Source organism: Pinus tabuliformis, chromosome J, assembly GCF_031772625.1.
Source record: "Pinus tabuliformis cultivar Carrire ecotype Pingquan chromosome J, CPIR1, whole genome shotgun sequence".
NCBI lineage: Eukaryota > Viridiplantae > Streptophyta > Pinopsida > Pinales > Pinaceae > Pinus > Pinus tabuliformis.
Genome location: NC_142295.1, coordinates 526548173 through 526576111, shown reverse-complemented (window position 1 = coordinate 526576111; position 27939 = coordinate 526548173). Strand labels below are relative to the sequence as shown.

Genomic DNA, 27939 nt, shown 5'->3' with positions numbered 1-27939 from the left:
CATTTAGTCACATAGTCGGTACATACAAGAATGTTCTTCATACCTTTGGATGGTGGATTGATGAGTCCGACAAAGTCGAGAGCCCATTTTTCAAATGGCTCTAGATGCACTTGCGGCTTGAGTGGCATTTCATCGGAAGTGGTTGGTCGTCCCATGCGTTGGCAGCTATCACAACTTCTCACATACTTCTTTGAATCTTTAAAAATTGATGGCCAATAATAGCCAAGGCTTAGAATTTTGTGCACTGTCCTCTTTACTGCAAAATGGCCACCACAAGGTTGATCATGGTAAGATGTTAGTACATCAATTATTTCATCATCTCTAATGCATCTTTTAATGATTATATCATAACCAGTGTAGAACAAATCTCCATTGACCCATGTGTATCTTGTGCTTTTTTTGATCAACCTTTTCTTCTCCTTTGAAGTAAACGATGGTGGTACCTTTCCTATAGACAAATAGTTAGCTAAATCAACATACCATGGAGCTATTACTAAAATTGCAAACAAGTGTTCGTCAGGAAATGAATCTTCAACTTGGATGGCTTCACCTGAATTTTGTAGTCTATAAAAGTAGTTTGCTACTTAGTTCTTTTTCCTTGGTCTGCCTAGTATGGTGAGACTAAATTCCTGCAGTAAGAGTAACCATCTTGTGATCCTACCATTAGTAATAGGTTTGTTCATTAAATACCTAATGGTGGAGTGGTCTGTGTGAACAAGGACTTCATATCATGTTATATAATGATGAAATTTGTTCACGCATGTATAATTGCAAGCATTTCCTTTTCCGTTACTGTATAATTGAGTTCAGCAAGAGTCAAATTTTTATTAATAAAGTAAATGGCATAAATTAAAGTGTCTTCTTTTTGTCCTAAAGAAGCTCCTACTGCCGTGTCAGAAGCATCATTTGAAATATGAAGAGCTAAAGTCCAATTGGATCCTCTTAAAACTAGGGCAGTACTTAGTTTCTCTTTGAGTTTCTCAAAAGCCTTTTGACAAGCCTCATTCCAATTGAATGTTACATCTTTTGCAAGAAGTTTAAACAATGGCAATGCTAGTCTACTAAAGTTTTCAATAATCCTCCTCAAATAACTTGCATAACCAAGAAAGCTTCTTACATCTTTTTTATTTGTTGGAATTGGCAATTCGATTATGATTTGTATTTTGTTTCGTTCTACCTTGATTCCCTCTAGAGAAATATGATGTCCTAAGACTATTCCCTCATTCATCATCATATAACATTTTTCATTGCTTAATGACAAATTGGTTTCTATACATCGTTGTAAAACTTTCTGAATATTTTGTAATGAGTTGTCAAAGGAATCACCATATACTGAAAAATAATCCATATATACCTCAACACATTCGTGGACCAGATCAGCAAAAATCGCTAATACTTCTCTTTGAAATGTTGCTGGTGCATTGCATAAACCAAATGGTAGTACATTGTAAGCATAAGTTCCCCAAGGACAGGTAAATGTTGTTTTATCTTGGTCTCTGGAGGCAATGCTAATCTGATTATAGCCACTAAAACCATCTAGAAAGGAAAATGACATTTTTCCAACTAATGTATCCAAAACTTGGTCAATAGTCAACACAAACTCGCCTTTTACCATTTTTCTTGGGAACTTTAACTAATGGAGATACCCATTGGCTATCAGAGATGGGATAAATGAATTTTACTTTTAGTAACTTTTGCAATTCATCTCTTACAACTTCATTGATCATAGGATTCATCCGTCTCTGAGGTTGCCTCATTGGTTGAATACTAGTGTCTGTATAGATATGGTGAGTGCAAGTTTCCTGGTGAATTCCCTGCATGTCAGTGTAATCCAAAGCGAATGCTTTTTGTTATTTGGTGAGCAAGTCAAGCAATTTCTTTTCTTGATATGTTTCTAGAAAAGCTCCTATGTTCAATGTTTTTCCTAGGCTAATTTCTATTGTTTTGCTTTGTGTGCTTGTAATGGAGTTCATTGGAAAATTTTCATCAAATATTGCTTTCAATGAGTACATCGTACATGTTTCTTGAAATCTTTGTGCCAACATGTACTCTGCAGTAGTGTATTGCTCATTTCTCAACCCTTCTGATACCTAAGGTTGGGAGATAAACATTTCCACTAAATCTACATTGTTGTTTTCCTCGTTATCATACATTTGGTTTATGCTTAGCACAGAGTATATTTCTTCTCGATCATTGTACTTGTCATCAAGCCATAAGTTTTGTGTTACCATTGGGGCTTGGGCTGATGGGTACAAGGGAAGTTGTTTTCTTTCTGTGCCTCTAGAAATAATCATGTTACCAGATCTACATCCAATGAATGCATCAGCAGTTGCCAACCATGGTTTGCCAAGTATGAGTGGGTGTCCTTCTAAGTTGGATTTTGGCTGAAGTACTAAGAAATCAACTGGATACTCCCAAGATTCTAGTGAAACTATTATATTTCTAGTACCCCCTCAGGTACGACTTTAGAGTGATCTGCTAATTCCAAAACAATTAGAGTTGATTGTAACTTTGTTAACTGCAATGTTTTCATTGTGTCTAATGTCATGACATTTATTGTGGCTCCTAAATCAATCAATGTGTTTGGAATTGAAATTTTTTTGATAATTTTTGTGACTCTAGGTATGCCTAGGTCAACATATTTCTCCATAGAAATGACATTTGACATCAAGCCAGCTAAATTTCCAATGACATGTATTGTTTGTGGATCAAATCTTTTCTTTGCAGATTTCTTGAGGCAGAGTTCTTTAATGGCCTTGGTATAAATCGGAATATCCTTGATTGCCTGGAGTAATGGAATTTTGACATACACATTTCTCAATTCATCAAGAACATCAAATTGTGGCAATGGTGTGGGTAATCTTGGTTGAAGTAATCGTTCCGGAAATGGAGGTGTTTGTAATGTTTTGATTTGTTGACCTTGTTCTAGATTGTTTTGTGTTGGGTCACTTTGTTTATTTTGTGGTTGGTTTTCCCCTTCATCATCTTGATTCTCTTTTTGTGTTTGTGTTTGAATAGGTGGAGGTTCTTTATGCAGTGTTCGTCCTGACCTTAGTTCAATGTTTTGCAGTGGCAGAGTTGGGTACAATGGTCCCTCATCTACACTGTAAGTTGGTCTATCTATTCGGTTGTTTGGGTTAGCTATGGGTTGAGCTGGTAGCTGTGTGGGTCTAGATGGTTGGTTGGATGGTAGTTGTAGCTGGGGTGGATTTATTTGTGGAGGAGCAGGTAAAGTTTGTTGAGGATTCTGCTGCGGATAAGCTACTGGTTGCTGAGGGTATTGTTGTGGGTATGGCTGAGAGTATTGTGACTGATAGTGTTGGGAATATGGTTGAGAAAATGGTTGTTGATATTTTGAGGTTGTTGTTGAGGAAAAGAATATTCTCTCCGTCCTTGTTGTGGGTATGTTTGCTGCTGTTGATTAAACCAATTTTGCCAAGGCATAGGAACATTCCAAGAATTTTGGACAGGCATGTTATAATTTGCAAGATTCATATTTTGATACATACCTAGAGGTCTTGGCTGCCATGGTCTTCTAGCGCCCATGAAGTATATGTTCTCCATTTTTTCATTAGCTTCCAAATTGTAATTCTGCAAAATTTTCATCTTTGTACAATGTTTAGTGTCATGGTTTTATGTACAAAACCCACAAATTTGCACGTTATCTAAGGGACATTCTTTCAAAGCATGTTTTTTTTTGCATTTGGGATAGTATATAGATAATTCTAACTCTTGTTCATATTGTCTTTTCTTTGTTTTCAAGGTGTCTATTTGGCTTGCCAAAGTACTTAGAAGGTTTGTTTTGAAATCCTCAAATAAGTTGCCTAGTTCAGCTCTAGTAATATTTCTTGTAGCAGATTTTGTGATCTTTGATGTCATGGCTCTTTTCCCATTTCTTGCCCTACTCCTAGAGTACTTTTGACACAATTCAGCAATCTCCTCAAAAGGTAAATTAGAAATGTCTCCTTTACCCATAAGATTGAGGTCATCTAGATACTCATCCCTGATGCCTTTAAGAAAGATTGTTCGAATAAGATCAATAGACATAGTTCTATGTTTTAATTTTTGTAGATTATATGAGAATCTTTCCAAGTATTCCTCTAAGGTCTCATCTTCTTGTTGAGTCATGGTAAATATGTCATCCTTAGAATCTTTTGATCTACAATAAGGTTGATACTTTTTCAAAAAGAATTTCCTCATGTCATCCCAATTAGTGATTGAATGTTCACCTAATCCCATGAACCACCTAAGTGTTGTTGTTTTTAAGATAGGAAAAAGTCAAAGTCTATGAGCATCATCCATATATCCATAGGTTTGGCATACTATGTCAAATTCAAATAAAAACGAGCCCGGGTCTTCAGATTCCATACCATAAAAGTTTGGTAATATAGATGGCGGTATGTTTTTCATTTTAATTTCCTCATCCATTTGCTTTCCTCTATCTTGAATTGGGAATTTAAATGTGGATTCCTCTGTTTCTGGTGGATTTTGATTTCCTCCAAATAGATTATCATTTTTTTTTTCTTCATTCTTCCTTCTTCTTCTCCTTTCTTCCATTTGTCTCTCATACTCTCTTAGTTGTTCAGGTGTAGGTCCTCTGGATCCTCTGTCTTTAGCCATTGTAATCTGTGATTCTTCTAATATTTCTATCTCATCTTCTTGTTTTAGTTCTTGAGGGAAGATTTGTTCATAGTTAGGTTGTTGAATCTTTGTACTACTCCCTTTTAATTTCTCTAATATAGAAGTCTCAGGGATATATCTTTTCTTGGCTTGATGTGCTAGGAGGATTTGTCTTTCAATGAGAGTGAGTCTTTGGCCTGTTCTTTGTTTTTCCTCAAGTTTTTCCGCAGTAACTTTTCTTGCAGGTGGTGTACTCAATATTTTCTAATTGCTTTGCTCCTAATGATGGATTAATTGTTGGTTGGGGGTTTTTATAAATCTTCCTTTCTCATCCCTAAACCTAGACATAAATAAACATGACTGAAATTTAAATTTAAATCTATGTTTTTGTTGTTTTGTTGATTTTAAGTTTTTTTTTTTAGTCTTTCTAGTTGCACCTCCTGGAAATGGCACCAAAATGTTTGGTCTTTAATTACTAGGGTAAGTTAAGCTCTTAATTCCTTTATCAACCCAGGAAAGTACACTTAGAGGTGCTTACCTAAAGTATATAGATCTAGAAAGATCTAAGACTCTAATGACTGCCTAGTAAAGGAAATTAACATTGCTCCCTACAAGAGATACTTAATTGTCTTTCAATCACTCAAGCATCAATCTAAATGAAACAAATCCTATGAAATTCTATTTGCCTGAATAACAAAAATAGAGTATTGATGATTGATTAAAATCCTACATTCCCTTACAAGAATATTGCTGAATAGAATTTTTACAATCACAACAATCCAAAGTACTATCAATAACAAATTAAATCACACAATGAATAAGATGAGTAGTGTTGCAAATAAATAACAAATGGATCTTTTACAAGAGTCACTTATCAAACTGAAAATTGAATTTCACAACTACAATCTAAATCACTTGGAAATAAAAACTAGAACGATCTTTCAAAATCAAAGCCAATAAACAAATCTGGAAATTGTATCACAGCAAGTATCTAGATATCAGTTTCAAGATGAGAATTAGTTGAGTCCTTTTACAAGGCTCTTTTCACAACGAATACAAGCTCTTTTCAATTGATAACTCTAATAACATAACATTTACTTCTGCACATAAAATAACTAATTCCTAAATTTGAATTTGCAGCTAGTAAGAAAACTGAATAAAAACAGAGTGTACCAGCGTAGTGATGAGGGCCCTTCAACACTTCACAAGCACACTATACAATGATTTAGAAGAGTGTAGCTACTAGATATTGAGACATAAAATTGCTGATGAAGTCTGTATTTAGTCTGGAATAAAAAATTCACAAACTGTCTTTTCATATGTTCATAATCCATTCTCCTCTTCATAGTCTTCTTTCATAGGTTATTTATAATAAATCTTTATAACAAAAGAAGCTATTCTTCCTCCATATTATCCTAACAACATTCTATTAATTACATCCCAAGAGGTCGAAATTAGGTCTTTTCCTCTATTTATGCAAAAATTCTCAAAATAGAAATTATGTTGTGCATGAAAATATGGAAAAACGTGTTGAAGTGGCTGGGTTTGACTAGCGTTGACTGGACACTTGTTTTCTTCAAAACTGAAAGTAGATAGGTAATCTACCATCCATGTACATTTAGCTTCATGCCCATATCCTTCGAATTTGCCCACCCATGCTGCAATGTGTCAAACAATGGAGCAATTACAGGTTGTTACAACTTCCTGTAATTTTCTGAAGAATGTCATTTTTAACATAAAAATTTCAAATATTAATGTCAAGATGAAAATAACGAAAATGACAACATATCATTTAGTTTCTATAGATTATAGCTGGAATATGAAGGTTAAATGGTCAAAATGAAAATTAAAAGAGGAATTTTAGGTGAAATGGATAGTCATATTTTAATACCAACAAAGGGCAACTAAGAATCCTTTACTATGGACCAAAGGGGGGAAAATACGGAAGGAAGGGAGCAATTAAGAATTACCAGACTAAGATATTTTAGCAGAAAACAATGAGAAAGTAAATAGTCAAGACAGAGAGCATTAAAGCTAATTCTGAAATACCATTCCTTCTTTACTATTCAGATTTCATAGAGAAACATGTGAATATTTATAAACATGAAGAGAAAACAGTAATAAACATGAAGAGATAATACTTATTTGATTTCCACTGTGCACAAGAATCCTGTGAAATATCTTTAACTTTATTCCATGATCCAGCAAGCCAATCCAGTCTTGATTACAATAGATCCTTAACTTGATATGAAATGTCTACATAAATGTCTTTTAATCCACCCTAATTAGTTTGAAATGTGAAGTATTTATACAAAAAATATTACAAAATATCTCATAACAGTTTGAGAATTATTCTAGGAAATCAAAAATATCTTCAAGCATGAAGATAGAGACAGATGGAAAACTGCTTCTTGCTATCCCTTTTATTGTGATTGTGCTGGTTGTTGTAGCTTGAATTTGGCTCTTTCAGTTGCTTGATATATGTGTGATGGAATGACTTTATTTCTTTAACCTACTGATAATCTTTACTTGTTACCCTTTGACCCTGTTTCATCTGTTTTACCTGGCTGCCATATGGATTTATTGTAGTAACTTTATAGTAAATCTGTTAAATTTACCCACCATTCATCTTCAGGGAATTTTATCTGCAGCATCTTTCTATATGTCTCATCCGCTTCGGTGTACTTGGCAAAATTTCGCTTGTTGACAAATAGGTGCTTTACCTCATGCTCTAGGAAGAACAAATTTTCCAGATTATCATAAAATACCTTTCCTGTGGGCAGAGATTTTACCCCTGAATTACTAACTTGGTCGTTGGCCAACTTGTTTAGTCTTTCGACGTAGTCCTCTTGGGTCATAAGCTTGTCATGGATGACCATAGGACTGGGGAGACATTTTTCCCTCAAAATAGCAAACTTTTTCATGAATCTATCAATATCAACTTGTATGCTTTGGCATTTCTTCTCAAGATTGAGCATAAGGTTCCTTTTAGTAAGAATCTTCTTGATTTCTATGATGGTCCGTGGCGTATCTTCTATGCCCAGTTCATCCAGTTGATACCTGTTCTTTCTATTCAAAAGTTTTATCAGTTGGTTGGCCTCCTCGATCTTATCTCCCAGATCTTCTCTTGTCTTTTGAATTGCTTCGGTGACCACTTTCAATAGTTCAGTCTGCTAAAAAATTAATTGAAGTGATGGCCAAACATCATTGATAGAGTCAATGATGTTGGACCAGAGCATCTCCTTTATATCTCCTAGTGGTTGTTGCAATGTTAAGTCCTTTTCAAGGATTTTTATCCTTTCACCCATTCTTTGACTCTTCTGAGCTTCTTCTTTCTTCTGTATTTGTGCAAGTTTGCAGTCAGTTTCCAAACTTGACACTTTTTCTGTAAGACTTTTAAGCTTTGTAGCTTGGATGGTCATTTCCTCCATGGCTTTTACTAATTCAGTTGCCTTCTCTGTAGATGTACCTTCACTTGTAGATGTACTTGTGACTAGCATAGTTGTAGCTGGTGGAACTGTTGGTGTTAATGAAGCAGCTAATGTAGATGGCACTATTGTAGAGACTATAGGAATGACAGTCTGTGGAATGGTGGCCAACTCACTCTGTTTAGACTCAATCAATTTGTCTAGCTCTTTCTCTGTTTCTTTTAATTGATCATTTAGCTTAAGGAATAAGTCCATAAGCTCCTCGTGTTCCTTCTGGGTTTCTAGTACTTCAGCTATTTGTGGATGATGCAGATGAGGGATTTTGGATTGCTTTTTCAAGGCAGCTATGTCATCATTTTTCTTTTTTATTAGCTTTTCTACAGCCTTTACATCCTTGGGATCATGCCCCAACTCTATGATTAAGTCCTCTAAGGACTTTATCCTGGTATCCTTGGCCTGTGAAGAGCCATTTTCTAGTTGGAATTGCACTGATATATTATTCAGAGAATTTTGTAGTTGATGTGTTACAATGGCCTTGATAGTCAATGTGGAATAGACCATTTCTCCAGTCTATTTGTGTAATTCTATTTGGTCGATAGGATGTATATCCTTCGCCAACACCTCAAAATCTATATTCAAGTAATCTGCTATAGACCTGGGCTATTGTGTGGTAGGATTCATGATAGTCATTTGCATCTTACCTTCTTTTTCATCAAAGGCTGACATTAGCCTTGTTTGATTAGTGGGAGCCATTTTAAGGTATTGTACATAGCTCTGAGCCTTCAACCTTTCATTTTTGGCCTTTATCTCTTTGTATTTCTCTCTAATGTCCTAGTCCTGGCCAGTTGGAGCCTTGAAAGAGGATACTTCCACACTCTGTTGTCTTTCCAGCATTTGAGCCTGTGTAGTGGAAGGTTCTTGTGTTCCTCTAGAGGGAGTGGTCTGCCTACTCTCTGCCCTTTCTGTATCTGTGGTTCTAGTTGTTTCCTCTGTAAACTCTTGTGTTGAAAAAGGATTTAACCTTTGCCTTTTGACATAAGTCTGTGAAATAGGTCTGCTAGAAGGAGTGGCTTCCTCCCTGTCTCTTTTGGGATTCTTCTCCTGATTTAGATGAGTCTGTACAATAGGAGGAGTACTCATGATGTGTTATGGCTGAGCTAGCTCTTCTGATATGTCTGGTTTCTCTAATTCTTCTTGCTCTTGAGGTCCTTCTTCTGCTTGCTGCTCACTATGTTCCTATGTTTCCCTTTGGGATTGGGATTCTCCTGGCACCTGTACAAAGGAATCTTCATCAAGTATCCTTTCTAGATCAATCAATGCATTATTGACAGAAACTTCTGTGCTATCTCAGTCTACTAAAGTGTTCTCCACCCATTCTAGTTGATTTGCATATTGTTCTATCTTAGGAATTCAGTGGTGGATGTAGGGAGACAATTTGTTCTTTTGTCTTCTATTGCAGCTGATTTCAAAGGGGTCATATGTCCATATGAAGCTTTGTTTTAGTTTGAGCCTTTGAATGATTTCTTCTGCTTCTCTTCCAGTTTCTCTACTGTTGCATATAAAGGGGCCAAGCTGGTCTTTTATTCTGAGTTGAGCTTTCTTCTTGGCCTTTACAAAATGTACCTCATTTGAATTAATTATTTTCCTGTCGTACTCCAGAGGAAACAATCTCATGGAGAGGTATCTGGGCAGTTTGTAAGGTGCTAACTCACAACCATATATCCTGATTTCAGTGTGATTTTGGTATAAATACCAGCCTCCCACTTAATGTTTTTATAGACAACTGTAGAACCCTCTTGATATCTGCACTGATCCTGGGGGGAGGACTTCCTAACAACATAGTTGCCACTAGGTGCACAAAAAAATCTATGAAATATGTATAAGTATATGGAGAGTCATATTGGTGGATTAATGGGGTCCAAAAGATTACTGATATGGGGTTGCCTCTGGTATTAAGCTTCTGAAGTGTGAATGGAAATTTATTACCTTGATAGTATAGGAAAATATGATATAAAACTGATGAGTATTTGAATACTCTTTCATTGTCCATTCTCATGAATTGATCATGCATTTTATCTGCAATGAATTTGACATAATCAAACGTGATGGCAGGGGGCTGTCCAGGAGTGTAAATGGACATGAAGGCTATAATAATATCATCAACATACTCACTACTACTATAGTCTAACACACTAGATATCATTGATATAATGTCTCATCCAGGTTCAGAGAATATGATACACATGTATGGGAGAGGGTCCTTAGGACTGTATTTCTCTTCCATAATGAAGGTCTGGAATAATTGAGCAAGTTTGATGGAGGTGATTCTAGGGAATCTGTCAAGCAGGTCTCCAACAGAAATGGGGGTCAGGTTTTGGCCTAGTTGCAACTGCAGTATGTCATTGATGGATTTAGTAGTGATGGTTAATAATACTGTATGGTAAGGAGTCATCACTGCTCTTTGGCTGGGACTGTAGTTCATATGGCAATAGTGGACAATTTCGAGGAAGATATGAACTCTAGGGAATTGGTATTTGGGCAAATTTGATTCCCAAATACCTATTTTGTCTCTGTGGTTTAAGTACTGGTCCCTGCACCTATAGAATAACTTCAGTGGGGATTCATGGACAGAGGTGTCTTTGATTTGGAAGTCTTTGTCTACCAAAGGGAGATGGTCTAAGTCCCAGCGGGGAGTGGTAATTGGCCGAACATCCATTGCAACTGGAGCAACCATCCTTGGTTCTTGTGTATTCAAGAATGGGGAAAGGGTTTTCAGTTAAACTTGGGGAAAATTGGTTCAATTCATAGTACCTTGGGATTGCTGGACAATTGTTTTACTTAATTACTTAATAACTTAAAGCAATTGAGTAACAGGTCTGGGAATTAGACAGGGTTTCTTGGTGAATTCAGATAAATACCTGGTTTTATCCCAAAATGGGTCGATGGATGACTGAGTACAGGTGCAGGAGGTGCCAGTGATTGAAGAATGGACTAGAAGTTCAGCAGCTTCAGCAAGTTGGCAGTTGGACGTGGGTTGACATTTGCACGTACTCTGGCGCTTGCATGGAGGTCTTAGCATCTTTTTCATGATAAAACTAAAAACAATGAGTTTTTTAGTTTTCTTCGTAATGTCAAACTGTTTGGGCGAGTACACAGGGGACAGGTACAATTGGATTTTTGCGGGAGGCAGGACATTTTTGTAGTTTAGTATGAGGCGGTAAGCGGGTTTGGATCACACCGCTTTTGGGCTGGAGTGGTTTTGAGGGGAGGCCGCCTGATGCCATTCATTGGGTGCCATGTAGCAGTAGGGCGAAAAGCGAAACTACCCATATTGGGTAGGTAAAGGTCAAGCTACAGAGGCCGCCCAATATGATCGATAGCTGTCCGATTAAAGGGGGCCAATCGAACGATGGTCTGGGTGAAAGGTTTGTCATGAGGTTAAATGGAGGGGCCCGACGAAGGTTTAAAAGTGCGGGATTAAATAAATGACTGGTCTATAGAGGATTAAGGGTGTCGGGGGTGATTTCATTGGTGGGGTCGATTATTAATTAACCGCAGATTGGTTGATTAATCTCTATTATTTGGATAGAGTTTATAACGTTTATATTTCAAACTTTTCGGGGTGGGATATTAATATAAGGGATTTTATTATAACTATAGGGGAAGGTTTTATTGCTTTTTAGGGATTTAATATATATAAAGTTAGAAATTAGTATGAATGAATAAAGTGCTAAGTATAGTGCATTTAGTTTATTTGTTTGTTATTTGACATAACACATTATACTTAGGCCTCAAGTGTTCTTTTGGGTTTTGTGACGATAAGGGGTTTTCCCATGGGGGTGATCACTTTGTCTAAGGTTTTATCCTTAGAAAAAGGGGTTTTTTAGGGGAAATGGATTTATTTGGGAATATGAGTGAATTTGAAGGGGGTGAATGTTTATGAGGAGACTTTTAGTACTTAGGAACTATAAGTTATTTGGCCGAGGGTCGGTCCCTCCAGAAGTCAGAGAAATGCTTTGAGCCCCTTTAACTTAAGATTTTAGGTACTTTAAGACTTTTCTTGGAAATTAGTTAAGTGGAAAATGTAATGAATGAGGGAGGTTAATCAATTGACTTTGTGTACTTTGATAAATGCTCAATTTTCATCCATATTTAGAACTTTGAAGATGAAGGTGAATAATGATGATGATCTTATCTAATCAATCATCACAATTCTGCAACCATTCTTCTACTTACCCATTTACTCATCCTACCATTTTTACTTCTCTTTATTAGCGTGCATTTAAGCTGGCAAACCCTTTATCAAAAATTTTCTTTTCTTTTACAAATGTAATCTATCTAAGTCTAACCTTATTACATCCAAGGGCTCAGATTAAACAGTTGAGCTCCTTTTATTTACTCTACCTATCTACTTATCTACCAAGATTAAACAATTTGGTCAAATTTTATTCTCTATCTCTAAGCATAAAATTGAAAACATGAAATAGTCAAGTTTAAACAATTTTGACTATTCATGGATTGTGGCAAAGGTAACAAGTTACACACAATCTTTTATTCTGCATCAAAAGTAAATAGTAGTGGCATTTTGACTTGCACACTTTCATGGTCTTTTTTCTTTCTTGGGGTTCATTTTTTCATCTTTTTTGAACTTATATTATTCTTTTTGTCCTTTGATTTTTCTTTTAGGACATACCCTCTTTACATTTTTTAATTTTTTTGATTTTTTGAATATGGAAAACATTTGCAGAAAGAAAAGGTATGTACATATTACAGATTTGACCTCAGCCATTCAAAAATTATGAATCCTATTAGTATAGGAACATAACAGTGGCTCCACTTGGGGATGACATTTCCCGATGAAATGTCAAGAACTAGTAGATCAATGGCCTTTTGATTACTGTGATATTACTCTGCAACTTTTCCCTTTTATCTTGCTGCATCATTGGTATTTATTACAATGAAACTTTTGAAGCTTAGGGCCTTCTCTTCGGACTTCAACTCCAAAATTACCATCCAATCAACACTAAATTTTTGAAGAATAAAATATGTAGAAGTGATTAGTGAAATCAGTGACTAGGATTTATGTAGTGCTTAAGCATTCGACCATTAACTGGTCCTCCTTCTACTTCTGCACCATCCAATTCTTTGAGGAAAAAAGAATTATTACCCCTGAAAGCATAAATGATGTAAGGGCCTTTCCATAGGAAGTCGAACTTCCCATGTTTACCTTTATCCTCCCTTCTTGAGTCCCATTTCAAAACTTTATCTCCTAGATATAAATCTTCTGCCTTGGTCCTTTTGTCAAAAGCTTTCTTGATTCTCTCCTGCACAACTTGGGATCTGATATACACTTCTTCCCTAGTCTGCTGTAAGTGAATTGTCTGGTTGATCCTCCTTTGAATATCATTTGGCTCAACCTATGCTTCTTGGAGCAACTTCATCGCTGGTGTTCCCAGGGAAGATGGAAAACAACCTCCATTCCATAGACTAGCTGATAAGGACTGGTACCAATGGATTTCTTTGTGGTTAGCCTATCTGCTCACAAGGCATTTACTAGCTTCTTGTTCCAAGTTTTCTTGTTATCTTCCAACAATTTTTTGATGATATTTACTAAGCTCTTGTTGGAAGACTCTGCTAATCCGTTTCCTTGGGGATAGTAGGTTGTGTAGTGACCAAGGGTTATATGATATTTGTTGCAGAAATCAATCATCCTCTTTGATTTGAAAGTTGTTGCATTGTCTGTGATGATTTTGGTTGGGCAACCGAATCTAGATAGAATGTTGGCCTCAAGGAAACCTATTATGACAGTATCAGTAGCTTGTCTTGAGGGTATGGCTTCTATCCACTTTGTAAAATAATCTGTAGCAGTAAAGATCCATCTATGTTGGGCAAAGGGAGGGGGATGAATTTCGCCATAGAGAAGGGTGCTTCGGTAGATATTGGTTTCAAAGGTAATGGTAATAGTTTTCTTTTTCCTTCAAAAATCTGGCATTTGCGACATGAGGTTACAAATTTCCTTACATCAGAAAATAGAGTGGGCCAGTGAAAACCAGCTCTTAAGATCTTTTCAGCTGTGGTTTTCTAGTAAAGATGTCCCCCACAGTCACCTGCATGAAATTCTTGTAATATTTTTATCAGATTCTTCCTTTAACAAACAATTAATAAGGATGCCTTCATGATTTTTCCAAAATAAAGCATTATCAATTGTGCAAAACTTCAAAGATTTCATTTCTAAGAACCTACTTTTAGTTATGGATAACTCAGGAGGAGCTTGAAGATTTTGTAGAACGTATATAATGTCAGCATACCATGGTGAGTCAGTTAAGGCCTGGCTGATCTGTGGAGTCGCCATCTCCTCTTCATTATCCATTTCTGCAGTGAAATTTATGTCTACGGCCTGACAGTTTGATTCATCCATGAGCTTGGCTAAACCTTGGCCTTTGATCAATTTTGTAGGTTTAATTTCTAAGTCGTATTCTAATATGGTAGCTATCCATTTCCCTCTCTTTCCTTCTGGTCCATCCTGTGTTAGGATGTATTTGACTACAACATTGGGAACATAAGCTATTATATGAGAATATAGGATATAAACTCTGAAATCTTTAATGGATTTGACTAGAGAAAAAGCTTGCTTTTCCATTATATTATACTTTAAAGGTGCATCTCTTAGGGATTTGCTAAAGAATTCTATTGGTTGTTCAAAACCCTGATCATTTTTCTGCAGTAGGACTGCAACAATGGTATGTTCTGAGGCGAAAGAAAATATGATGAAATCCCTATCAAACATTGGACTGATGAGAACTGGTGTTTGTGTTAAGGCTAACTTTATATCTTCGAAAGACCTTTTAGCCTCAAGTGTCCATTTAATAGTCGAATCTTTCTTTAACATGTTGTTTAATAATCTAATTAGTTTAGCTAACTTAGAGATAAATCTTCTCAAAAAGTTTATTTTACCTAAAAAGGCTTGGAGTTCTCTGATGCTCCTAGGATATGGTATATGTAAATGGCTTCAATTCTCATTGGGTCGATCCAGATACCATATTTGGAGATTATGTGGCCTAGTAATTTTCCCTCTTCCAACCCAAATAAATATTTTTTAGGATTCAAAGAAATTCCATACTTCCTACACTTGGTGAAGACTCGCCTGAGGAAATCCAAGTGTTGCTGATCTAATTTAGAGAATACTGTGATATCATCTAGGTATATTACCAGGAAGTCATGCATTTCCTTAGCAAAGGCTATGTCCATTGCTCTTTGAAAGTTGGTCCCTGCATTTTTTAACCCAAAAGGCATCTTCACATACATGAATGTGCCCCAAGGAGTAGTGAATGCAGTTTTTGCCTAGTCATCTGGGTGGACTAAAATCTGGTTATAACCAGAAAACCCATCTAGTAGTGAGATTCTAGTTGAACCTACTACCCTCTGTAATATGTGATCCATTTTGGGAAGAGGGTATTTATCCTTGAGTGAAACTTTATTTAGATTCCTAAGGTCAACACACAGTCTAATTTTGCCAGTTTTCTTTCTTGTAGGTACCAAATTAGAAACCTAATCTGAGAATCTAATTGGTGCAATGATCTTGGCTTCGTACATTCTTTTGATCTCCTTTTCAATAGAAGGCAATAGAATGGGGTTAATCCTTCTAAGCTTCTGTCTAAAAGGCTTTTGGTTTTCTTTTAAGGGAATGGTGTGTTGTATTATGCTGGTATCATAGGACTTAAGGTCCTCATAACTCCAAGCAAAAACATCTTGGAATTCCTTTAATAGTTCTATGTATTTCACTTTTTCATTAGGAGGTAAAGACTTTGAAAGTTTTATTAGTTCGAGATCTTCTTTAGAGCTTATGTTACACTCCTCTATGTCTGATTTTAAGTGTTCCATCTTTAGCTTTCTAGGGACATCGTTTGAATGAAACAAGTCCTCCAAAGGAGTTAATCCTTTGGGCAAAAAAATGTCTTTAAGATTGATGACTTCAGATTCTTTGTCAATTGCCTCATCAATTTCAATTTGTTTTAGGTTTTGAATATTTGATTTTGTAAACTTTGTGGGATGGAATCTATCTATCTTTTCATCTTCTACTTTGTTAATTTCTATTTTATCAGTGTAATCAAAATCTAATGTTATGTCAGTATCTATGTTGCTATTTACAAATTCTTCATCTAAAGTCAGAAAATTGTTAATTTGTTGATCGTTATTGAATACTTGCCAGTTCTTTAAGTTGTCAGGAATAGTAGGTCTATGCCTAACCTCAGCAGTGTATTGATGGTTAGGCTGAAATGGTAACTTGCAAGTACTGGCAAACATAGCTAGACTATGAGCTTGCATATTGTGTTTTCTTGGAATAACAACAAGCTTGGTTTCTAAAAAGTATTTAGTATTTCTACAACTGTTCCTCTATAAAATCCTAACCTAGGATCCATAATCATATAAACAACGTTGATTTGTTTTATTACCAACTCAGAATCTCCCATAATAGAGACTCTTATGGCTTCTAACCTTTTGACCAATTTCAGGCCCAAAAGAAGTGCTTCGTACTCGGCCATGTTGTTTGTACATTTAAAGTTCAATCTGTAGGCATGACCCTCTGAATGATCATTTTCTAAGTTGTAAATCCATACTCCTACTCCTGCACCTAGTTTGTTTACTAACCCATCGAATTCAAGATGCCATAGAATTTCATGTTCATAATTCTTACTATTTGGGGGAACAAAATCTTCTTTGACTAAGGTATCTAGGACATCTTTATTATCTGAAATCTCTTGAATTTAGACACTTTGATTTTCTTTTGCTACTACAATTTCTTTTGTTTCAAAAATAATGTTGTTTGAAGTGTCTTCTCGGTTTGATTCAACATTATAAAGAATGAACGAATCGATATCAAAATGCATTGAATATATAGGAAAGTTTTGAGGTCTCTCTTGGGTACTCACTACATACTTCATCAGAGTCTCTCTATACAGTTTTTTAGGATGTCCAGAGACTGATATGGTAGCATACGACATGTCAAGTTGCAGAGACCCCTGGAGTTTGGCACCCCATGATCTAGACAACAACATGCCATATTTAGGTGGTATATCAGCAACAACTATGTCCATAAGAATGGTCTTAGCAGGTACTGCACTAGGGAAACACACAGGTCTTTTATATGTCCTAGCACTTAACTTGGCTTGAATCAAATGAAAACAGGTCCTTGTAAGGCCTAGTGATATCCAAGTTTAGTTTCTCCATAACAGATTTAGGCATAAGATTGTGTGAAGCCCCAGAGTCTAGCATGGAATTATGTAGGATTTTATCATGGATGTTAAGGCTAATGTAGAAGGGTGGTATCCCTCCTTCCACTGGTTTTCCATTAACATTAGGACCGAAAATTAACTCAAGCTGATCATCAAATAAGTTAACAGAGTCTTCATTCTCAACGAAGTTTAAAGATTTTCTTATTTGAGATTTGTAAGTTTCATGTTTAATCAGTTTTGTTAAAGGAAATGAGATTTTAAGCTTGGACATCTCTGCTCCCAAATTGAAAGGCAAAGGGAATTTGTCTGTTTGAACATTTGAAATCTTAACAACAGGGTTTGGAGTAGTTTGTTCTTCTTTTTCATTGTTTGGAGTCTTTTTTATTGGATTTTCTAATATGATTTCTGGAGACTGTTCCACTGTTTCCTTGGAGGGAACTGAATTGGAAGGTTTGTCATTGGTTACATCTTCAATGGTGGGACTGGGAGGGTTCTGATTTGATATAGAAAGGATTTGGAGAGTTTTTGTAATTGGAGCTGCTTTAACTTTCTTGGGCTGATTATGTACTGCTTTCTTGTTTTGGTCCCAAACATTAGTGTTCTTTTTGCTCCTCAAATTGTATTGTTTGTGCACTTCAAAGATAGCAGAATCATACCCTTGCTTGTAGTCGAATGATTCTCCAGTTTGGGTGTGGAACTGTTGAAGCATGTGTAATTCCTGGTCATCTTGAGTCAGAAAGACAGTTTCCTCATCATCTAACCCCATTAAGTTAATTTGGGTGTCTTTCTCAAGGTCTTCTAGATGGGAAGTTTCAGCATAGTTCTCTTGGAAAGGAGGTCTAATGTTTTGATCAGGCCCATTTTTACTAGTATTTTGGTTTTGGTTCTTCCTAAAGTTTGGATTCCTCACTGGAGGTGCCTGTTGGTTATCCCAGTGAGGTTTCCTTTCAATGATTTCTATCCTATCCATCAATTTTTCCATTCCTTTAGCTAAAGCATCCATTTTTTGATCAAAGGGTGAAGTTTCATCTTTCAAGGGTGCTCTTCTTTCATTCCTAACCCTAGCTCTTTTGGCTAGCAGATTAGCTTCTACACTAACTGCTACACTCTGCATATCTTCTAGGGTTGGGGGATTCCTCTCTCTCAGTTGGAAAGCCATATTAGTGTCAAATCCGTCTGGAAACTTTATCAGGGCTAAGCCAGGTGGAGGTCTAAGGTCAAGTGGTATTGCGTTATATACATTGTTAAATCTAGTACAGTAGTCCTGAACAGTTTCATTTGGTCCCCTCTTGATGTTTTCATATTCAGAAAGAATTTGAAGAGGGTTCTTTTTCTTCTCCCACCTATTTAAAAATTGCTGGTAAAAAACTTCTAAATTATCTATACTATTATTAGGCAGATACCTAAACCATGTTCTCACTTCTCCAGCTAGAGTTTGGGCAAAAATTCTCATTTGGACATCTCCTATGTCAATTTCATGCAGTTCAAAATAATTTGTCATTTTTCTTATGTGTTGTTGTGTTGTGTAAGATCCAATGCCATCAAATAGGAAAATTTTACTCTGGTAGTCTTGTGGCATGACACCTTGAGGAGCAGGCATCACAAGAGGGGCATATCTGTTTGCCATAGCTCTAAGTTGGGCAGGACTGAGAACAAGAGTTGGGGTAACAAGGGGTTTTGGATGGGTAGTGATAGGCTGATGGGGAAGTGAAGGTATGAACGGAGGTGTGGAATGAACTTCAGAAATGTGAGGAAATGATGGTGAACTAAAGGAAGTTGAAGCTGTTTCAAAAAGTTCAGGGATCCTAATAGTAGTAAGGGATGACTGAGGGGAATTTAGAAGGTACTGATCGATTGACTGGTTTTCCTTTTGGACCTCAAGCTCTTTAATGAATTCTGGATCTAGAACTAGGTCATCAAGTGCACTTTCAGACTTGGTTCTGAATAGGGAGAGGTCAAATGACTCGTCAAAAGGGAGGTCTTCTAAAAAGAGCCACTCATCAAGACAAGAATCTACTTTGATCAAAGGTCTTGGGCTTACTGAACTTTCTTGTCTTCTGGCTATTCTCGAAATAAGGTTGGGATTGTCAAATACAGGGGGAGGATTTGGATCAGGGTTGGCCCTTGTATAGTGAGTTCTCCTTGAAGCCAGATTTCAAGATTTTTCTAATTATTTTCTTTTTTATGAATTTTTTGAAATAAATTCTAATAAACCCTTTAAGAGGCTTGAAAATAAAAATTTGAAATTTCTCAAAGGTTTATTAAGATTGAGGGTTTGATTCCCCAGTATGGTCGCCACTATGTTATCACTCAGAAGTCTTCCCTAGAAGTTATAAAAAGAAGGAATAATCTGAGGTAACCACAAACCTAATATTTTAGACTCGGGTTCTAGCCAACCTAAGTCCAGAGAGGGCTCTCTCTTTATAATTTAACTTTGTTTTGGGTGGGATTTCAGGCTAGTTCTTAGTGCTCATGATGTTTTGATTTTGATTGGGTGGTGGACTTATGGGAACAAATGGGCAGAGCAAGCCTTCAAGCCATTGGGCTATGGAGTCAATCAAAGAGTGGATTAACTGGAGCAGATCAATTACTAAAGGAGGAGTTCACAGGGTAGGCTAGCACAACAAAAAGAAAAGCTGCATGTTCAAATGGATGAGGTTGTCATAACCAGGGTAAAAGGGCAACGAAGAATCCTTAAACCGAGATTAGGATGAAGAACAGAAGGAGATCAGTAGCAAAGGGAAACTAAGAATCCTTCACGATGGACCAAAGGGGGGAAACTACAGAAGTATGGGAGCAATTAAGAATTCCCAGACTAAGATAGTTTAGAATAAAATAGTGAGGAAGTAAACAATCAAGACATAGAGCATTAAAGCTAATTCTGAAATATCATTCCTAGTTTATAATTCAGATTTCATAGAGAAACATGTGAATATTTATAAACATGAAGAGAAAACAATAATAAACATGAAGAGATAATACTTATTTGATTTCCATTGTGCACAAGAATCTTCTGAAATGTCTTTAACTTTATTCCATGATCCAGCAAGCCAATCTAGTCTTGATTACAATAGCTCCTTAACTTGAAATGAAATGTCTATAGAAATGTCTTTTAATCCACCCTAATTACTTCGAAATGTGAAGTATTTATACAAAAAATATTACAAAATATCTCATAACAGTTCGAGAATTATTTTAGGAAATCAAAAATATCTTCAAGCATGAAGATAGAGATAGATGGAAAACTTCTTCTTGCTATCCCTTTTATTGTGATTGTGTTGGCTGTTGTATCTCAAATTTGGGTCTCTCAGTTGCTTGATATCTGTGTGCTAGAATGACTTTATCTCTTTAACCTACTGATCCTCTTTACCTGTTATCCTTTGACCCTATTTCATCTGTTTTACCATGGTGTCATATGGATTTACTGCAGTAACCTTATAGTAAATCTGTTAAATTTACCCACCATTCATCTTCAAGTAATTTTATATTCAGCATCATTCTATATGTCTAATCCGCTTCGGTTTACTTGGAAAAATTTGGCTTGTTGACAAATAGGTGCTTTACCTCATGCTCTAGGAAGAACAAATTTTCAAGCTTATCATACAATACCTTTCCTGTGGGCAGAGCTTTTACCCCTGAAGTACTAGCTTGGTCGTTGGCCAACTTTTTTAGTCTTTCAGCATAGTCCTCTTGGGGCATAAGCTTGTCATAGATGACCATAAGACTAGGGAGGCCTTTTCCCCTCAAAATACCAAACTTTGTCATGAATCTATCAATATCAGCTTGTATGCTTTGGCATTTCTTCTCAAGATTGAGCATAAAGTTCCTTTTAGTAAGAATCTTCTTGATTTCTATGATGGTCCCTGTCCTATCTTCTATGCCCAGTTCATCCAACTAATACATGTTCTTGCTGTTCAGAAGTTTTATCAATTGGTTGGCCTTCTCGATCTTGTCTCCTAGATCTTCACTTGTCTTTTGAATTGCTTCGGTGGCCACTTTCACAAATTCAGTTTGCTAAAAAATTACTTGAATTGATCGCCAAACATCATTGACAGAGTCAATGATGTTGGACCAGAGCATTTCCTTTATATCTCCTAGTGGCTATTGCAATGTTAAGTCCTTTTCAAGGAATTTTATCCTTTCACCCATTCTTTGACTCTTCTGAGCTTCTTCTTTCTACTGTATTTGTGCAAGTTTGCAGTTAGTTTCCAAACTTGACACTTCTTCTCTAAGCCTTTTAAGCTCTGTAGCCTGGATGGTCATTTCCTCCATGTCTTTTACTAATTCAACTGTCTTCTTTGTAGATGTACCTGCACTTGTAGATGTACCTGTGACTGGCATAACTATAGCTGGTGGAACTGTTGGTGCTAAGGAAGCAGCCAATGTAGAGGGAACTACTATATAGACTGTAGGAATGACAGTCCGTGGAGTTGTGGCCAACTCACTGTGTTTAGACTGAATCAATTTTTCTAGCTCTTTCTCTGTTTATTTTAATTGATCATTTAGCTTAAGGACTAAGTCCATAAGATCCTCCTATTCCTTCTGGGTTTCTAGTACTTCAGTTGTTTGTGGAGGATGCAGATGAGGGATTTTGAGGTGCTTTTTCAAGGCAACTATGTAATCTTTTTTCTTTTTGATTAGCTTTTCTGTAGCCTTTAAATCCTTGGGATCATGCTCCAACTCTATGATTAAGTACTCTAAGGAATTTATCCTGGTATCCTTGGCCTGTGAAGAGGCCTTTTCTAGTTGGAATTGTGCTGATATATTGTTTAGCGAATTTTGTAGTTGATGTGTTGCAATGGCCTTTCTAGTCAATGTGGAATAGACCATTTCTCCAGTCTGTTTGTGCAATTCTATTTGGCGATAGGATGTATATCGTTCACCAACACCTCAAAATTTGTCTTCAACTAATCTACTATAGACCTAGGCTGATGTGTGGTAGGCTTCATGAAAGTCATCTCCATCTTACCTTCTTTTACATCAAAGGCTGACATTAGCCTTGTTTGATTAGTGGGAGCCATTTTAAGGTATTGTGCATAGCTCTGAGCCTTCAACCTTTCATTTCTAGCCTTTATCTCTTTGTATTTCTCTCTAATGTCTGGTCCTGGCTAGTTGGAGCCCTGAATGAGGATACTTCCATGCTCTGTTGTCTTTCCAGCATTTGAGCATGTGTAGTGGAAGGTTCTTGTGTTCCTCGAGAGGGAGTGGTCTGCCTGCTCTCTGCCCTTTCTGTATGTGTGGTTCCAACTGTTTCCTCTGTAAACTCTTGTTCTGAAAAAAGGTTTAACCTTTTCCTTTTGACATAAGTCTGTGCAATAGGTCTGCTAGAAGGAGTGGCTTCCTCCCTGTCTCTTTTTGGATTCGTCTCCTCATTTAGAGGAGTCTGTACAATAGGAGGAGTACTCATGATGTGTTCTGGCTAAGCCAGCTCTTCTGATATGTCTGGTTGCTCTAATTCTTCTTGCTCTTGAGGTCCTTCTTCTGCTTGTTGCTCACTGTGTTCCTGTGTTTCCCTTTGGGATTGGGATTCTCCTAGCACCTGTACAAAGGATTCTTCATCAAGTCTCCTTTATAGATCAATCAATACATTATTAATAGCAACTTTTGTGCTATCTCAGTCTACTAAAGTGTTCTCCACCCATTCTTGTTGATTTTCATATTGTTCTATCTCAGGAATTCTGTGGTGGATGTAGGGAGACAATTTGTTCTTTTGTCTTCTATTGCAGATGAAGTCAAAGGGGTCATATGTCCATATGAAGCTTTGTTTCACTTTAAGCCTTTGAAGGATTTCTTCTGCTGCTCTTCCAGCTTCTCTACTATTGCATATAAAGGGGCCAAGCCTGTCTTTTATTCTGAGTTGAGCTTTCTTCTTGGCCTTTACAAAATGTACCTCATCTAAATTAATTATTTGCCTGTAGTACTCCAGAGCAAACATTCTCATGGAGAGGTATCTTGGTAGTTTGTAGGGTGCTAACTCACAGCCATATATCCTTATTTCAGTGTGATTTTGGTATAAATACCAGTCTCCCACATTGTGTTGTTTAGACAACTGTAGGACGCTCCTGATATCTGCACTAATTTTGGGGGGAGGACTTCCTAACAACATAGTTGCCTCTGGGTGCACAAAAAGATCTATGAAATCTCTATAAGTATATGGAGAGTCATATTGGTGGATTAATGGGGTCTAGATTACTGATCTTGGGTTGCCTCTGGTATCAAGCTTTTGAAGTGTGAATGGAAATTTATCAGCTTGATAGTATAGAAAAAGATGATATAAAACTGATGAGTACATGAATACACTTTCATTATCCATTCTCATGAATTGATCATGCATTTTATCTACAATGAATTTGGCATAATCAAACATGATAGGAGGGGGCTATCCAGGAGTGTAAATGGACATGAAGGCTATAATAATATCATCAACATACCCATTGGTAGTATAGCTTAATACACTAGATATCATTGATATAATGTCTCGGCCAAGTTCAGAGAATATGGTCCACATCTATGGGGGAGGGTCCTTAGGAATGTATTGCTCTTCCATAATGAAGGTCTGGAATAACTGAGCAAGTTTGATGGAGGTGATTCTAGGGAATCTATCAAGTAGGTCTCCAACAGAAATGGGGGTCAGGTTTTGGCCTGGTTGCAACTGCAGTATTTCATTGATGGATTCAGCAGTGATGGTGAATAATACAGTATGGTCAGGAGTCATCACTACTCTTTGGCTGGGACTATAGTTCATATAAAATAGTGGACAATTTTTGAAAGATATGAGCTCTAGGGAATTGGTATTTGGGAAAATTTGATTCCCAAAGACCTATTTTGTTTGTGTGGTTTAAGTACTGGTCCCTGTACTTGAAGAATAACTTTAGTGGGGATTCATGGACAGAGGTGTCTTTGATTTGGAAGTCTTTGTTTGCCAAAGGGAGATCATATAAGTCCCAGTGGGGAGTGGTAATTGGCCAGACATCCATTGCAACTGGAGTAGCCATCCTTGGTTCTTGTGTATTCAAGAATGGGGAAAGGGTTTTCAATTAAACTGGGGGAAAATTAGTTCAATTTAGAGTACTTTGGGATTGTTGGGAAATTTGTTTACTTAATTACTTAATAACTTAAAGCAATTGAATAATAGGTTTGGGAATTAGACAAGGTTTCTCGATGAATTGGGATAAATACCTGGTTTTTTCCTAGAATGGGTCGATGGACGACTGAGTACAAGTTCAGGAGGTGCTGGTGACTGAAGAATTTACTGGAAGGTCAACAACTTCAGCAAGTTGACAGTTGGACATGGGTTGATTGTTGCACGAACTCTGGCGCTTGCATGGAGAACTAAGCGTCTTTTCACGATAAAACTAAAAACAATGAGTTTTTTAGTTTTTTTGGGGAAAATCAACTATTTTGGCGGGTACACGGAGGACAAGTACAATTGGATTTTAGTAGGAGATGGGACGCTTTTGTCATTTAGTATGAGGCAATAAGCGGGTTTGGATCGTAGCATTTTTGGCCTGGAGTGGTTTTGAGGGGAGGCCGCCTGATGCCATTCATCGGGCGCCACGTAGCAGCGGGGCGAAAAAGCGAAACTACTCATATTGGGTAGGTAAAGGTCGAGCTATGGAGGTCGCCCGATATGATTGATAGTCGTCAGATTAAAGGGGGCCAATCGAATGGTGGTCGGGGTGAAAGGTTTGTCATGAGGTTAAATGGAGGGGCCCGACGAAGGTTTAAAAGAATGGGATTAAATAAATGAATGGTCTATAGAGGATTAAGGGTCTCCGGGGTGATTTCATTGGTGGGGTCGATTATTAATTAACTGCAAATCGGTTGATTAATATCTTTTATTTGGATAGGGTTTATAAAGTTTATATTTCAAACTTTTCGGGGCAGGATATTAATATAAGTGTTTTTATTATAACTATAGGGGAAGGGTTTATTGCTTCTTCAGGATTTAGTATATATAAAGTTAGAAATTAGTATGAATGAATAAAGCGCTAAGTATAGTGCATTTAGTTTATTTGTTTGTTATTTGATATAACTCATTATACTTACGCCTCAAGTGTTCTTTTGGGTTTTGTGAGGATAAGGGGTTTTTCCCATGGGGGTGATCACTTTGTCTAAGGTTTATCCTTAGAGAAAGGGGTTTATTAGGGGAAAGGGATTTATTTGGGAATATGAGTGAATTTGAATGGGGTGAATATTTATGAGGAGACTTTTAGTACTTAGGACCTATAAGTTATTGGGCCGAGGGTCCAGTCCCTCTGCTCATCCTACCATTTTTACTTCTCTTTATTGGGGTGAATTTAAGCTAGCAAACCCTTTATCAAAACTTTTCTTTTCTTTTACAAGAGTAATCTATCTAAGTCTAACCTTATTACATCCAAGGGCTCAGATTAAATAGTTTAGCTCCTTTTATTTACTCTACCTATCTACTTATTTGCCAAGATTAAACAGTTTGGTCAGATTTTAATCTCTATCTCTAAGCATAAAATTGAAAACATGAAATAGCCAAGTTTAAACAATTTTGACTATTCATGGATTGTGGCAAAGGTAACAAGCTGCACTTAATCTTTTATTCTGCATCAAAAGTAAATAGTAGTGGCATTTTGCCTTGCACACTTTCATGGTCTTTTTTCTTTCTTGGGGTTAATTTTTTTAGAAAGCAAAGGTATGTACATATTACAGATTTGACCTCAGCTATTCAAAAATTATGACTCCTATTGGTATAGGAACATAACAGTCACATCGCCACATCCTTTATCTCAACGGTGGACTTAAAGTGTTCCATTGAGATCTGCCGATGCGATAACTCTATCGGAAATTGCATATCGCTACTCATTGAGAAATCATCCCATGTGTTCCATGGAAAACCTCCGATGTGATAAGCCGATCGAAATCATGCATCACTAAAATCATAAGACACATCCCAAAAGCTCCTTTGAAATCTTTCGATGCGATTTCATTATCATATAGCATGCTTTCGATAAAGGTAAAATATGAAGTATTGTGAACATGTGTAGTTTAAAGTTATAAGTCAATTATAAAGAAAATTTAAATGATTTATCAATTTTAAAGCATGTCACCTCCCATGCTAGCCACCACTGATCGCAATCGCAACCATGCAGAGGAACCATTTAAGCATGGCACTTGTAACTCCCGATCTGCGATATGCGATTATCGCTAATCGCAGATCAGGGAGTCATGATATATGTTCTAAAAAGGACTATTGTAAATTTGCAATGCGACATACCATTATGACATTAAAGTTTCACATTGGAAGTTATGGGGAAATCATTAAGGAGAAGTTATGGTTGAATCCTTCAAAGATTTCATCCATGGTGGCTTAATAAATCCTAGATTCATAGCATTTATTACGCTTCATTGATGTTAGTCTTGTGCACTGTGTATTAGCATTTAACAATTTTTTCTACTATTACGTCCTTCTGTTTCATTTTGCAGAGCTAATCTGAAATCATCAGTCCAGCAAAAATGTCTAAGAAATCTCAAAAAGTAAAGGTCCCTGTCATAGCGAAAGATGAACTAGCAAAGTTGATGTTGATAGTTGATACTACCTATCTGGGCCTTGGCAAGACTTCATGGGAAGGTATATAAAATCTACTCGAAGCCGAGGATCCAACCAAAATTGAAGAAGAAGGAGGAACAACTTATTCAAGTGATAAATTAGAAAATACTCTTAAGGATTTAGCCAGCTCCTTCCTCCACAAAATAGCAGCCCGTGTGAAAGTGTTAGCATACAGTGACCTGGTGAGATGGGTAATAGAGAGTATTAACATAACTGATAGATCATTCTTTACAACCGATGGAAGGATGTTCGGGACATTCAAGGTAGAATATGTCAAGAAGATGTATCATTTGCTGAACCCCCAGAAACATTACAACAAGGCATTTTTAGAAGCTTTCACCAAGGAGAACGAGGTAGAGTCAGACCCTATCAAGCAATGGAGACATTTCCCAAACAAGCATAAGCATGAATCCTCTAGTATGTACTCTGTGGACTCCTTAGCATCTCCCTATTGCTATGCTGGTGCTATGATATGTAGACTCTTTGGAGCCTCTGATTCAGCTAGATTTTCCATAGAAATGGTGCCTTTAATGGAAGCAGCAATTAACTCTTTTATCATGGATTGGGCAACCATTTTATCAGATAAAATGGCCAACCAAATCCTTGATTATAGAAGAAATAGGTATGTAACTACCCGGATAGTACCCCCATTCTATATGAGTACCTACATTATGGATACCATCTGTTTCAATTCTGACTTCACCATTCTAGGTTGGAAATTGACTCCTCAAGACCCAACTCCTATTCACATTTATCATAAGCATTTGTGGAAGGCCCATTATAAAGATCATATATATAGAATTTGTCATGGTTTTGTTTTACCCATCCATCAGGCCATATTCAACAGACCTGCTCCTCGGTTATCTGATGAGGCCAGCATTGACCTAACATCAATCGACAGTTGGTTCGGTGAAGAAAAGTTCACCTATGTTAGACTTTTTGGCAGCATCACAGATCCACATGTTCTCCCATTGTACATTCCTGATAAGCTATTGGCCAGAGAAATAGCTTATTAGATAACGGAGAAAGGAATGTCTAGGAACCTCAAAGAGTCCAAGAAACAAATGTGGCCTACATT

At 36.8% G+C, this 27939-nt stretch overlaps 1 pseudogene; it reads left to right on the top strand.

Moving 5' to 3' along the window:
• The first annotated feature begins 2847 nt into the window (after positions 1–2847).
• LOC149228058 (bifunctional riboflavin biosynthesis protein RIBA 1, chloroplastic-like) overlaps positions 2848–27939 on the top strand; it is an 80317-nt pseudogene continuing 55225 nt past the window's right edge.